The sequence below is a fragment of the Chinchilla lanigera genome, unplaced genomic scaffold (genome assembly GCF_000276665.1).
Source record: "Chinchilla lanigera isolate Chin_1 unplaced genomic scaffold, ChiLan1.0 scaffold00058, whole genome shotgun sequence".
NCBI classification, from domain to species: domain Eukaryota; kingdom Metazoa; phylum Chordata; class Mammalia; order Rodentia; family Chinchillidae; genus Chinchilla; species Chinchilla lanigera.
In genome coordinates this window covers 1,721,276-1,733,460 of record NW_004955459.1, presented here as the reverse complement: position 1 = coordinate 1,733,460, position 12,185 = coordinate 1,721,276, and the positions used below count along the sequence as shown (strand labels likewise).

At 37.1% G+C, this 12,185-nt stretch overlaps 1 pseudogene; it reads right to left on the bottom strand.

Annotated features, from left to right (window-relative positions):
* Positions 1-811: 811 nt before the first annotated feature.
* LOC102005447 lies at positions 812-9,412 on the bottom strand (annotated as a pseudogene).
* Positions 9,413-12,185: the final 2,773 nt, after the last annotated feature.

Here is a 12,185-nt window from a genome sequence, read left to right as displayed (position 1 = left end):
TCTACATTACTTAAAAATACAAAGAGACATATGATACAATTACAGAAATGATGTAGCTCCCAAAATACTCTAAACTTGGTTATTTTGTACAGTTAGTTCCTAATGTCTCTAGTAGTAAAGTAACTCAACATGGGTTGGTGAAAATGCATAGATTAAATGTAATTTTCTTGTCTTTTCCTATTCCCCACTCTATACATTTGTGGAGACCTATATAGTATTTTGTAAAGCATGATATATTTAATTCCTCCATCAAGTCCTCTATGGGCAATCAATAATGAGCCTTTTTAATTTTAAAAGTGAAGGCACTGTAGTTTAAAAAGTTTCATTCTTTTCTTAAAATAGTCTTGTATAGTCTTGCAAGAGCACAAGAAAGTTACTTCAGTTTGTCTCATTGTGAGATATTTTCTTCACTCCTTCCATGGGCTGATATCAATTGTGATGGCCATTCCACATGAGCATGAAAGTCCCTTCCTCTTATGCTTAGGACAGTTGTGTTCCATCATGATTGGCAGGTGTTTTCTTATAAGTTGAAAAGGCAGAACCTTCTGAGAAAAATAGATCTAGCTAGGCTTTCCCCAGTTGTACTTGCATTGCACAGTAGTAATTAATATAATCTACCTGTAGGCAAACATTCAATGAAAACAAAACCCTCAGTGTGTTTCTGTGGCACAGTGAGGACAGAATAACAGCCATCTTAAACCTGAAGTCTGTGATATTTGTGTTGGAGAACAGCCTGTCTCTGTGCATGGTTAAAGGGGCCTGCCTCATCAGGACACATCCCACAGGACTCTAGAGGCAGCAGGTCACATCGTTAACATGTTTTTTCCAGACTATTTTTAACCATTTTTTAGAAATACAGACTTACAGTGGATCTTGTAGAAAGAGTCTGAGGTAAAGCATGGACAAAATCAGATGGTGGATTTTTAGGGATTTTGCTAAATGAATTACCCGCTTTTTCTGTTCATCTTGAGAACACACCAACAGCATCTCCTGCTGATGTGCCACATAACTTACTTCATACAGAGAAATGAAGCCTTCATTCTTGTCTAAGTGATCTTTGCAGCCCATAAAGTGATGTCTTCAACAGTTGAGGGCAAAGGGTTAGTGTGAAAACATCCTAGAGGGGTTTGGCACAGGCCTCACAGTGAAGCAGAGAAGTTATGGGCTGTAGGAATGAAATTATGACTTTTGTGATTTTGGAAGTTAAATTTTTTCAGCTTGTTATGCTGGTTCCATCTCCATGTATTTTCTACATTTGCCTTCAATTGCATATAATATCTGGAATATTTTGGGAATTTCTTCAGTTTCAGCTCGGTACACATCTCCTTGGGTTACAGGTCAAACAGGAAACTATTTATGTCCAGTACCACTGGATTGGGTTGTTTCTCATCTTGTTTGTCATTCTAGAATAATTTTTTTGCTGCTTATGACAACATATTGTTTCCTCCTGCCATCTTTTGCTTCTTCTCCTATTTGGTACAGAAATCTAACCTTTGATTCTCAACTCTGGAAGGTTTCCATCCATTTTATCAGCATTAGGAAAACTAGCCACAAGGATAAAATGTGAAAGGTACAAAACTTTAGCCCACAATTGCTCAATATCACTGTCTTTGCTGGCCAGCAGCTTCTGAAACCTGTTCTTATTCATGTAGTCATGCCCCAGTTGAGCTTGCATTTCACTCAATTCCTTGTGATGTTTCACTACTCTCTGGCTACATTTTTCTCTTTCTTGGTTCAGGTCCAGTTGTAGCTTTTGATTTTCCTCATCTTTCTCCAATTTTGTGTGTAAACTTTCTATCAATTTTAAAATTTTTGTGATTCATTATTTCTACCAACTCGTTAGTGGCCTGTGTTTTAAGGGTTCATCCTATTGTCATATTCTTTTCAAAAGTAGCCTTAAGATTATTGATCTCTGACTCCTTCAACTTATATTTTTCTTCTGCTTTCTTGATTTTATCAGTTATCTCTTCATTTTTTTCATAGTTCAGTATTCTTGGTTAGCATGCTGCTTGTTTCTTCAGGCTAACAGCATGATCTTTATTTGTAATGTCTTGTCTATTTCTTGAAGCAGCTTCTTTGCTCTCTTGGGTCCATTCAAACTACTGCTCTTCTTGAAGTCCTCCAGCCAACTGCTCAGATCAACTTTAGTTTCTGCTACATTCAGATGAGTAGAAAGAGCTTCCTTTACAGAAGAAGTAAAACTATCACTATTTGCAGATGACATGATACTTTACATGGAAGACCCCAAAAACGCCACAAGAAGACTCCTTGAATTAATTAACAAATTCAGCAGTGTAGCTGGATACAAAGTCAACACCCAGAAATAAATAGCATTCCTATACAAAAACAACAAACAGACAGAGAGAAATTAAGGAAACCATACCTTTCACAATAATATCCAAGAAATTGAAATATTTAGGAATCAATCTAACAAAAAAAGTCAAAGATCTCTTCAATGAAAACTACAGTACTCTGAAAAAAGAGATCAAGGAAGATTTCAGTAAATGGAAAAATATTCCTTGTTCATGGATAAGAAGGACAAACATTGTGAAAATGGCCATACTCCCAAAATTGCTGTACAGATTCAATGCAATTCCCATTAAACTACTATTAGCATACCTCACAGATCTCAAGAAAACATGCCTTCAATTCATCCAGAACTAGAAGATACCCAGAATAGCAAAAGCAATCCTGGGCAACAAGGACAAGTCAGGTGGAATAACTATTCCTGACCTGAAATTATGCTACAAAGCTACTGTCATAAAATCAACCTGGTACTGGCTAAAAACAGACCTGAGGATCAATGGAACAGACTGGAATAAACAGCCACAGCCAAAAACACACTCCGCCACCTAATCTTTGATAAAGGGGCCAAACAAACTCACTGGAAGAACGATAGCCTCTTTAACAAGTGGTGCTGGAAAAATTGGCTTGCCATCTGCCAAAGACTGAAAATAGACCCATGTCTATCACCATGGACCAAACTCAAGTCAAAATGGATCACAGATCTCAATTAAAACAGAAACATTAAATCTATTGGAAGAGAAAGTAGGTAAAAACCTTGAAGACATAAGGGTAGGCAGAAAATTCATGAACAAAAACCAAATTGCCTGTGAAACACGTCAAAGAATCAACAACTGGGATCTCATCCTACTGAAAAGTTTCTGCACATCTAAAGAAGTCACCAGCAAAGTAAAAAGAAAACCCACAAACTTGGAAAACATTTTAGCAGAGTTTCCCTCAGACAAAGGGCTTCTATCTAGAACATATAAAGAATGAAAAAATATCAGCCCCCCAAATTCAAAGACCCAGTCCAGAAATTGGCAGCTGAGATGAATACACACTTCTCAGACAAGCGATACAAATGGCAAATAAATACATGAGAAAGTGTTCAACATCATTAGTCATTCAAGAAATGCAAATTAAAATAATATTGAGATTCCACCATACCCCAATAAGAATGGCTAGCATTAAGAAATCAATCAATGACAAATGCTGGAGAGACTGTGGAGAAATAGGAACTCTCCTCCACTGCTGATTGGAATGCAGACTGGTGAAACCACTGTGGAAATCAGTTTGGAGATTCCTCAGCAAAGTAGGACTAGAGGTCCCTTTCAACCCAGCTATTCCCCTTCTGGGTATTTTCCCAGAAGATCTAAAAACATCATATCACAGCAATATATGTACACCTATGTTCATAGCAGCACAATTTGTAATTGCTAAATTGTGGAAGCAACCCAAATGTCCATCCACTGAGGATTGGATAAGAAAATTGTGGTACCTTTATATAATGGAATATTACTCAGCTATAAAGAAAGATAAACTCGAGGTCTTTATAGGAGAATAGTCACAACTAGAGACCATACCCTTAAGTGAAATAAATCAGACCTGCATGTGCAAGCATGGCATTGTCTCACTAGTGTAAACCCTGAAAGAGTTAATAAAAATTTGGAGATATGATAGACATTGTGAAATGATAGGAAAATGCTTAAGGGTAAAAGGCAAGTGGGATGTGGGAAAAGAGAAAGGAAAGGAGGAGAAATTTTGTATGCATGTATGTACAGGATATTTAACATAGTTGATCTACTGTCTCCTATTTCTTTGCTGAAAGGAACTATTAATGAGTCCTTGATTGATCAATATTGCCTGTCTCTATTTGTTTTCCTGAGAAACCACTTTGAAGATATCAGTATGTAATACAAGAAGCATTGTTAATTTCCTACCACTTTATTTGTAAGTCTGTATTGTCTGTACTGTTCTTTTGCTATTTTGTAAATGGTTGTCTGTCTATTAATGTTTTCCTCTTTTTATTTTTTAAAAAAAAGACAGGAAAGAGCTTCCTTTACATTTTGCAGTTTCCGTATCTTCTTTAGATGTTCTCTGTTTCCTTCATTAAGTTCTTCTTTAAATTCCTTTACCTTGGGTTTTATCAACTGTAAAGAAATACTGTTCAATTTCAAGCTGATCTTGTAGCTACCACATCTGTTCTTCATTTCCTCTATATTTTTTATGCTGAACTATTTCAAATTCTAATAACCTCTTGGTTTCCAATGAAGTATTTATTTCCTGTGTCATTTGCTTTTCCAAGCCATTTAAATTGCCTGCTTCAAATACTTGAGGAAGAATGGCCCCTCCCATCACACTGCTGTGATCCAGGTGAACCTTGAGGGAAGGGCTGGAAAATGGCCCCTCCCCTCACTGCTGCCCTGACTGAGGTGAACTGCACGTGAAGTCCCACAGACAGGAGGGAATGCCAGTGACACAGTAGGGTCCTGACTAGGGTACACAGGTGGACAGGTAGGACTAGCAGTATGGAAAAGTCTGAAGCAACAATAACAGTACAAGCCAATAGTAAGTTAGGTCAAGCAGCATTGTGCTTGGGGACAAAGATAAACTGAACAGAAGCAGGCAGGTGGAGCTGATACAGAGGCAAACAAGTTCAATGAGACAGGCACTCACAAGAGACTTTTTGAAAAGGCAGGAGTGAACAAAGCTTTATTGGAGAGCTGGCTGATGGACAGTCTCTGACCATGAGCCAGAGAAGATGTCCACCACAATCCGGCTCTCACCTTTGGTTTAACTACACTTTGAGGTTTCCATAGTAACTATTTTTTAACCATAGCACCACATTCTTGGGAATTTTACAAGAATGTCACACAATTACCACAAGATTTACCTTTCCCAGAAGCTGTTGGTCAGCTGGAGTCCAGATGATCATTGTGGTTTAACATTTAGCCTGCTTCCCAGTTTGTCCTGTTTGTTCTTTTCCCATTTTATAACTCTGTTCTAGTTTATGATTAACCAAGGGAAGGGAGTGTAACTACAGTTTAAGTGAACTTAAAGTGACTTCTCTTCAAATGGAGTTACAAAAAGAAAATGGAGTCTCTCTTGCTCTATCAGGACCACTCCTATTTTCTTTTCTTTCTCTTTTCTTTTTTCTTTTTCTAAGTGGCTAGAGAGAACTCCAGCCACAGAAAAGTAGTCCTATCCCCTAGACCCAGAAACCAAGCTCAGATAATGCCTTGTTTGCTCCTTCATTCCTTTTTTTCCCTGCCTTCTTCTCTAGTTTCCCAAAGTTTGCATGATCATCTTTTGACTTCCACCTTTTCTTCTACTTTCTTTACAGTTATCTTTGTTTTATTCACTATCTTTTAAAATTTTCCCATGACAGGGTAAAACCACACAACCAAGGGGAGCCACTTGGCATACAAGCTTCCAATTTATTATGGGTTTGGTTATATAATTGTAAATTTTGTTCCTGCAGTTTAAGGTCCAAAATTCATAGTTATCATAGTATGTCACTTTCTAAACTGTGCTTGATGCTATTGTTATTGCTAATTATATAATTATCCTAGCTCATTTAGCTAATGTCATATCTGTTGTAATTAGTTATTTTCCGTTCTGTGACAATACTGAGAAGCTCAGGGGTAATAAAATTACCACAGCCCAGTACCAAAGAACTGGGGACTGAGTCAAACAGAAACTAACATCTCACTCTTCATTAACTGGGAAGGTAGGATCTTGGGACAGACACAAACCAAGAAGCTCCTATACACAGAAGACATCCCTGAAGAACAGACTTTTTCCTAGACAGGTGTTATGGTTGATACATTGTGTCAACTTGAGGAGTCTAGAGGTTTGGCTAAGTGACTCAGCTGGAAGCCAGGGTGCTTACTTTGTATACATCCTGAGCCTGTGGAAGAGGAGGGCATGGAGATTATGTGAGAGCTACAAGCCCCTTAGGTGGGGGTAGCCTGTTTACAATGTAAAGCAGGGAAAGAAGCTGCTTGCCACCATTCCTCCCTTTTGCTCTGGCTGTTGCTGTTCAGCTGCCATTCCCCCTTGCTCTTGTTGCTTTGCTATCTTCTGCCTTGGAGCCAACCAAGTATGGACTGAAACCTCCACAAACTGTGAGCCAAATAAACCCTTCCTTCCTTCATTTTGGGCATTGGGTATTTTGTCTCAGCAATGAGAGAAAAGTAACCAAGACAACAGGATTTGATGTTAGTGATACATGTACATACTACAAAAACTTATAAGGATCAACATGGAAAACAAAATAAAAATTTTGAAATAGAAAATTACAAGATGCAGAAGCAAAGTGTAATCTCAGATCTCCAGCCCACCCAGAACAAGTTCAGGAGACGAGATAAAGGAAAATGGAAGACAGACACCTGAAATTTCTGAAATGATAGCAACTAAAGTAAAGAAAAAACTCCATGAAGCCAGAGAGGAAATCAGGTCAGAAATAATGTCTTGGGTAAAAAACAGAAATGACAACAATTGCAGAGGAAATGCTCAGCAAATCTAGAGTAGAGATAGATTAAAAAAATAGAAAATGGTTGAAAAATGAAGGAAACTGTGAAAGATCAACCCAGCAAAGAAATAGAATACATAAAATGTATTCAAACAGATATCCAGGCCAGTGATATGACTCAGTGGCACAGTGCCTGCCTGGCAAGTGCAAGGTCCTGAGTTCAATTCCAAGTATTGAGCATCTCACTCTTAATTAACTGGGAAGGTAGGATATTGGGACAGACCCAAACCAAGAAGCTCCTATACACAGAAGACATCCCTGAAGAACAGATATCTACAAAATTAAAAATTCCATTGGAAACTGGATAGACTGCTTGAATGAGACTGAAGACAGACTTTCAGACCTTGCGTATAGGATTGTGCCTGGCAATTATGGAAGGATAGATCTCTTAAAAATAACAAGGGATCAAGAAATAATAATTCAATAGCTGCAGGATGACACAAAGAAAAATAATATAAGAATATTTGGTGTTAATAAAAAAGCAGGAGCTGACACAAATGATATATAAAAAAGAACTAGTAGCAGTTATAGCAAAACATTTCCCAAGCAAGGGAAAAGATTTTGACATACAGTAAGTAAGGCATATAGAACTCCAGTTAACCATAACCAAAATAAATCTACACTCAGACATATCGTAATGAAGATCCCAGCAAAAGAACAGAATATTAAAAGCTGTTAAGGGGCTGGGGATTTAGCTCAGCGGCAAAAGCACCTGCCTGGCAAGCGCAAGGTCGTGAGTTCGATTCCCAGTACCAGAGAAAAAAAAAAAAAAAAAAAAAAAAAAAGCTGTTAGAGAAAAGAAACAGATCACCTATAAAGGAAAACCCATCAAAATCATGGCAGACTTCTCAACACAAATTCTCAAGCCAAGAAGAGCTTGGGGTGAAGTATTTCAAGTCCTTGAAAGAAAACAACTTCCAACCCAGATTGCTGTACCCTGCAAAACTATCTTTCAAAATTAATGGAGAAAAAACATTTCCATTACAAGGAATAACAGAAGAAATTCATGACCACTAAACTAATCCTACAAAACCTACTGAAAGATATTCTAGACAGAGATAAAAATGACCACAATTCCAAGAACAGCATCAGAAAGAACCCAGAAGGCAGGGCAAGCAATTAAACAGATGGGAAAATAGGGAACCAACAGCAGGAAAATAAAATGACAAAGATAAACCAATACATATCAGTTATACCCATTAATATAAATGGCATCAATCAGATGAAACAAACTGGCAGAATGGGTCAAAAACAAATGCTTGAGACATAAGTACACTTTGTAAACACAGCCTCTTATTTGATTCTTGCTCCAACTGCAAGGCTGGGTTCCTGACCTTCTCCTCCACCCTTTATTGTCAGTCAAATACACCAGGTTTTACCAAGAATGTTTCAGGTCTACAACCAGCATGGAGCACTGCTTCTCCAGTGGAAGAACTCTATTTTCAGCCTTTGCTAGAGCCTCTTTCTCTTCCTTCAGACTTTTTCCATCTCACACATTGTAAGAGTTTATCTCTTCCACAGACTGATATGTGCCAGTTCGAAAAGCTTTGGTTGAGTTTCTGTCCCTTTACCCTTTGTTGTAATGACTTAAGGCTGTAGTTGAAACCTAGCACTAAATTGTTCTTTCCCTTTCTGAGGGATTAAATATGTCTGGAGCTCCCAAACAACTTGTAGCCAGAAGTAATCCTCATGTGCTTATGATTTGAAATTCTCTAAAATTCTGTTTTTCTCCTGCACTTCTCTATTCAAGGACTCTAACTGACTAATTGACTTACTCTTTTCCCTGTGACTCTTCCTTTATCTCACAGCCATGTCCGAGTCTGTCTTAAGTAAGTCACTGGCTTCTTCTAGCTGTTTTTGTAATTGTGCCAGATTTTCATTAGTAAGCTGTGAATTCTGATTTATTTTCTTTAGGTGTTCCAACTGATCTCTTAAGGCAGAGACTTCAGTTTTTTACATTTCTGTCCTCTTCTCATTTCCTGTTCAGCTTCTGTTTGGTACTGTATTAATTCTATGTTGTAATAACTATGTTGTATGTTCATATATTGTATAATGTAACATTTTTTCCTTCTCAGTTTGAAACACTGTAGATTCTATATTTTTTCTTTGATTTTCCTCTTCATCCAATTCTTTCATTATCTTGTTTGGTTCTATGTTTGCAATTCTGCACTTCTTCTCCATTTAATGTTCCAATTTCATTTTATTATGCAGTTGTTTTTCCAACTAGATGTTTTTTGCAAACTTTCTGACAAACTTTTAACCCTGTTGAAGCTAATTCTGATATCATTAGGATTTGCTAAAGATAAGTATCTGCTATTGTTATAATAGACAAGTCCTACAAAAGTCAATTGATTGCCAACAAAAGCTTTAGGAATAGGGAATGCTTATTCATCTCTTTCTCTTTTTCTAAGTCATCAAACTTACTAGTATTAGCATCACTATTTAAATCAGGTACAATTGGTGTTACAGTGTCCTGCAATGTTTCCCAAGCTCACCAATCAGTTTTCCAACCAAAGAATCTGCATGAAAAGGTGTATCGTGTATATACATTTCATTCTAATATCCCAAATGACCACCAGTCACATTCTCACCCATAGTGACCACCTCCCTTGGGATTTTAATACTTCAGGGGAGATACCATGAAGTGTTCCATTGGCTGTGTCACATCTATCATACTTTCCTTATTCATCTTCTTTTAAGTACCAAGACCTGCTAGCTTCAGATACCCAGGTTTATTCAGTAGCATATCAGCTGTGTTCACATCTCTGCGAATAAAACCCCTGGCATGGATTGCATCCAATGTGAGAGCTACTTCTGCAGTGCAGCATGGTGCCCACTGTTCAGGCACATTGCAGCTGCTTGGAAAAGGAACAGGCTCTCCACCAGCATGTACTCCATCACTATGGAGGTTCCCCTCCTCCCAGTCACAAAGGCCACCTCAGAAGGGTACTTCAGAAGCCTGCCTTATGAAGGGCACTTTGTGAAGGGCACCTTGCCTCCCCACATGCTGGGGTTTAGCTCTGCCTGGACCATTTGGCTCACTCATCCTCTGTCCAAAGGTGGTGCTGGGTGCAGTGCCTGCAGGGCAGGGTGCGGTCAGTGCCTGAGGAGACTTGAGAGGGTGTGGGTTGGGGTGTGACAGGGCTGAGAGGGACTAGAATTTGCTTTTAAAAAGAGGGGTGCCTTCCACTGATTTTTAGAGTTGTGTCAATCATCCCCACAGTCGAAGTTCGCATTCTTGTCCTCTCATAGCCATTGGCAATCACGGCCTGTGCTTCCTCTCCATGTAACTGCGAATCCACACAGGCTCTGGATGGGTGAGCTTTGGAATTTCATAGACAGGAAACCACATGAGCTGTGACTCCAGTGATCGGCCTTTTGCCCTTTGCGTACTGTTTTCTGGGTTCGTCCATGCAGTGTTGGTTTAGTATTTCTTTTGTTTTGCCAAATAATAACTTATTGTATGACTATTTGGGCTTTTATTCACTCAATACTCTTGGCCCCTCTTGGATTATTTACACCCTTTAGCTATCACAAATAATGCTACAATGATAGTTTGTGTAGCAGGCTTGTGTAGCATGCTTGTCTGCGACATCCTAAGCTGTGGGTTCTTTGGGTAATGTGGTATCACTGGTAACATCTTTACACACATTTATCAGTTAGCTTTACCTGTTCAGGAGAAATGCCTCTTCAGCTCCATTATCCACTTTTAAAATTGGATTATTTGTATTTCTCTTGCTAAGTTGAAAAAGAATTGGCTGTAATTTCCTTATCATATATAGAATTCACAAACATATTTTCTTATTCTGAGTGATTTTTATTTACTTTCTTAGTATTATTTGTGATACAACAGGTTTAAATTTTAATGTATTCAATTTGTATAAATATTTTTATTTTGTTGCTGCATTTTTGGCAACATTTCTTAAGAAAACATTCTTTAAATCAAGATGATTTGCTCCTTTATTTTCTTCGTAAAGTTTCATAATTTTAACTCATACATTTAGCTCCATAGTCTACTTGGAATCAATTTTTGTGTGTAGGGTAAGAAATAGGTCTAATTTCCTTCTTTTCCAAGTGGCAATGTCTCAGCAACATTGTTTTAAAAAGAATTATTATTTCCCCAACTGACTTGTCCTCCTTGTAAAAAATTGCTTGATCACAGTTATATGCATTTATTTTTGAACTATCAACTCTGTGCCACTGCTCCATATTCATCCTCATGCCAGTAACACACTGTCTTAATTACTGTAGTGTGTAATAATTTTGAAACTCAGAAATGTGAATTTTCTAAAATTGTTTGCTTTATTCCATAAATTGGCTATTTTTAATCTCTTATATTTCCACATAAATTTTAGCACTTGTTTTCCAATACTGACAACTAATGTGTAATATATATGATTTTGATAGGGATTGCATCTGTACATCAGTTTGGGAATTTTAACAATATGAATTGTTCTGACCTGTGAACATGAGTTATGTTCTCATTTATTTAGATCTTCAGTTTCTTTCAAAAATGCTTTGAGGTTTTAAATGTTCAAGTCCTGCATTTATCTTTAAAAATTTATTTCTAAATATCTTATTCATTTTGATGCTATTAAAAAGGATTTTTTCCCACTATGTTACTGGATTGCTTATTGGTAATATGTAAAATACAACTGACTTTTGTATATTGATCTTACATCCTGTAACCTTGCCAGTCTGATAAGTAAAAGTTATTAAAATTAATAATAGCTTGATTCATTTTTTGATGGATTCTTTTTGGTTTTTCTATGAATAAAACATTTCTTTTTCTTACTTACTTATTTTAAATTGCCTTCAGTGCAATGTTAAATAAAAGTGGCAAAAGGAGGCACACCTGCATTTCCTCCAGTCTTACAGAGAAAGCATAAGTCTTCCACCATTAAGTATGGTAATTGTGGAGTTTTAAAGACATGACTTTGTTAGGTTGAGAAACTTCTCTTTTGTTTTTTCTTTTTATTATTTTATTGGGCTTTTTGGTTGTGATTAAATTATGAAAAATTTTTTTTTGAATGAAAGATTATTGATTTTGTCAAATGTCCAACTGTATCTGTTTAAATGATCATATAACTTTTGTTATTTATACATTTGTTTAATTTTCATGCTAGGACAACCTCCCATCTTTGAGATTAATTCCATTTGGTCATGTTGTGTGTTTGTTTATACATGTTGGATTTCAATTACTGGTACTTTGTAAAGGATTTTGGAGTCTGCAGTGATGTTCAATATTGGTTTGTTGTTGAATGTAATATCTTTGTCTGTTATTTCATTTTCTGTAAAAAGGTAAATATGATTTCACAAAGTGAGTTCTCTGGTATCCCCTGTCACTTTCTTTTCTTTTCTGGAAGAT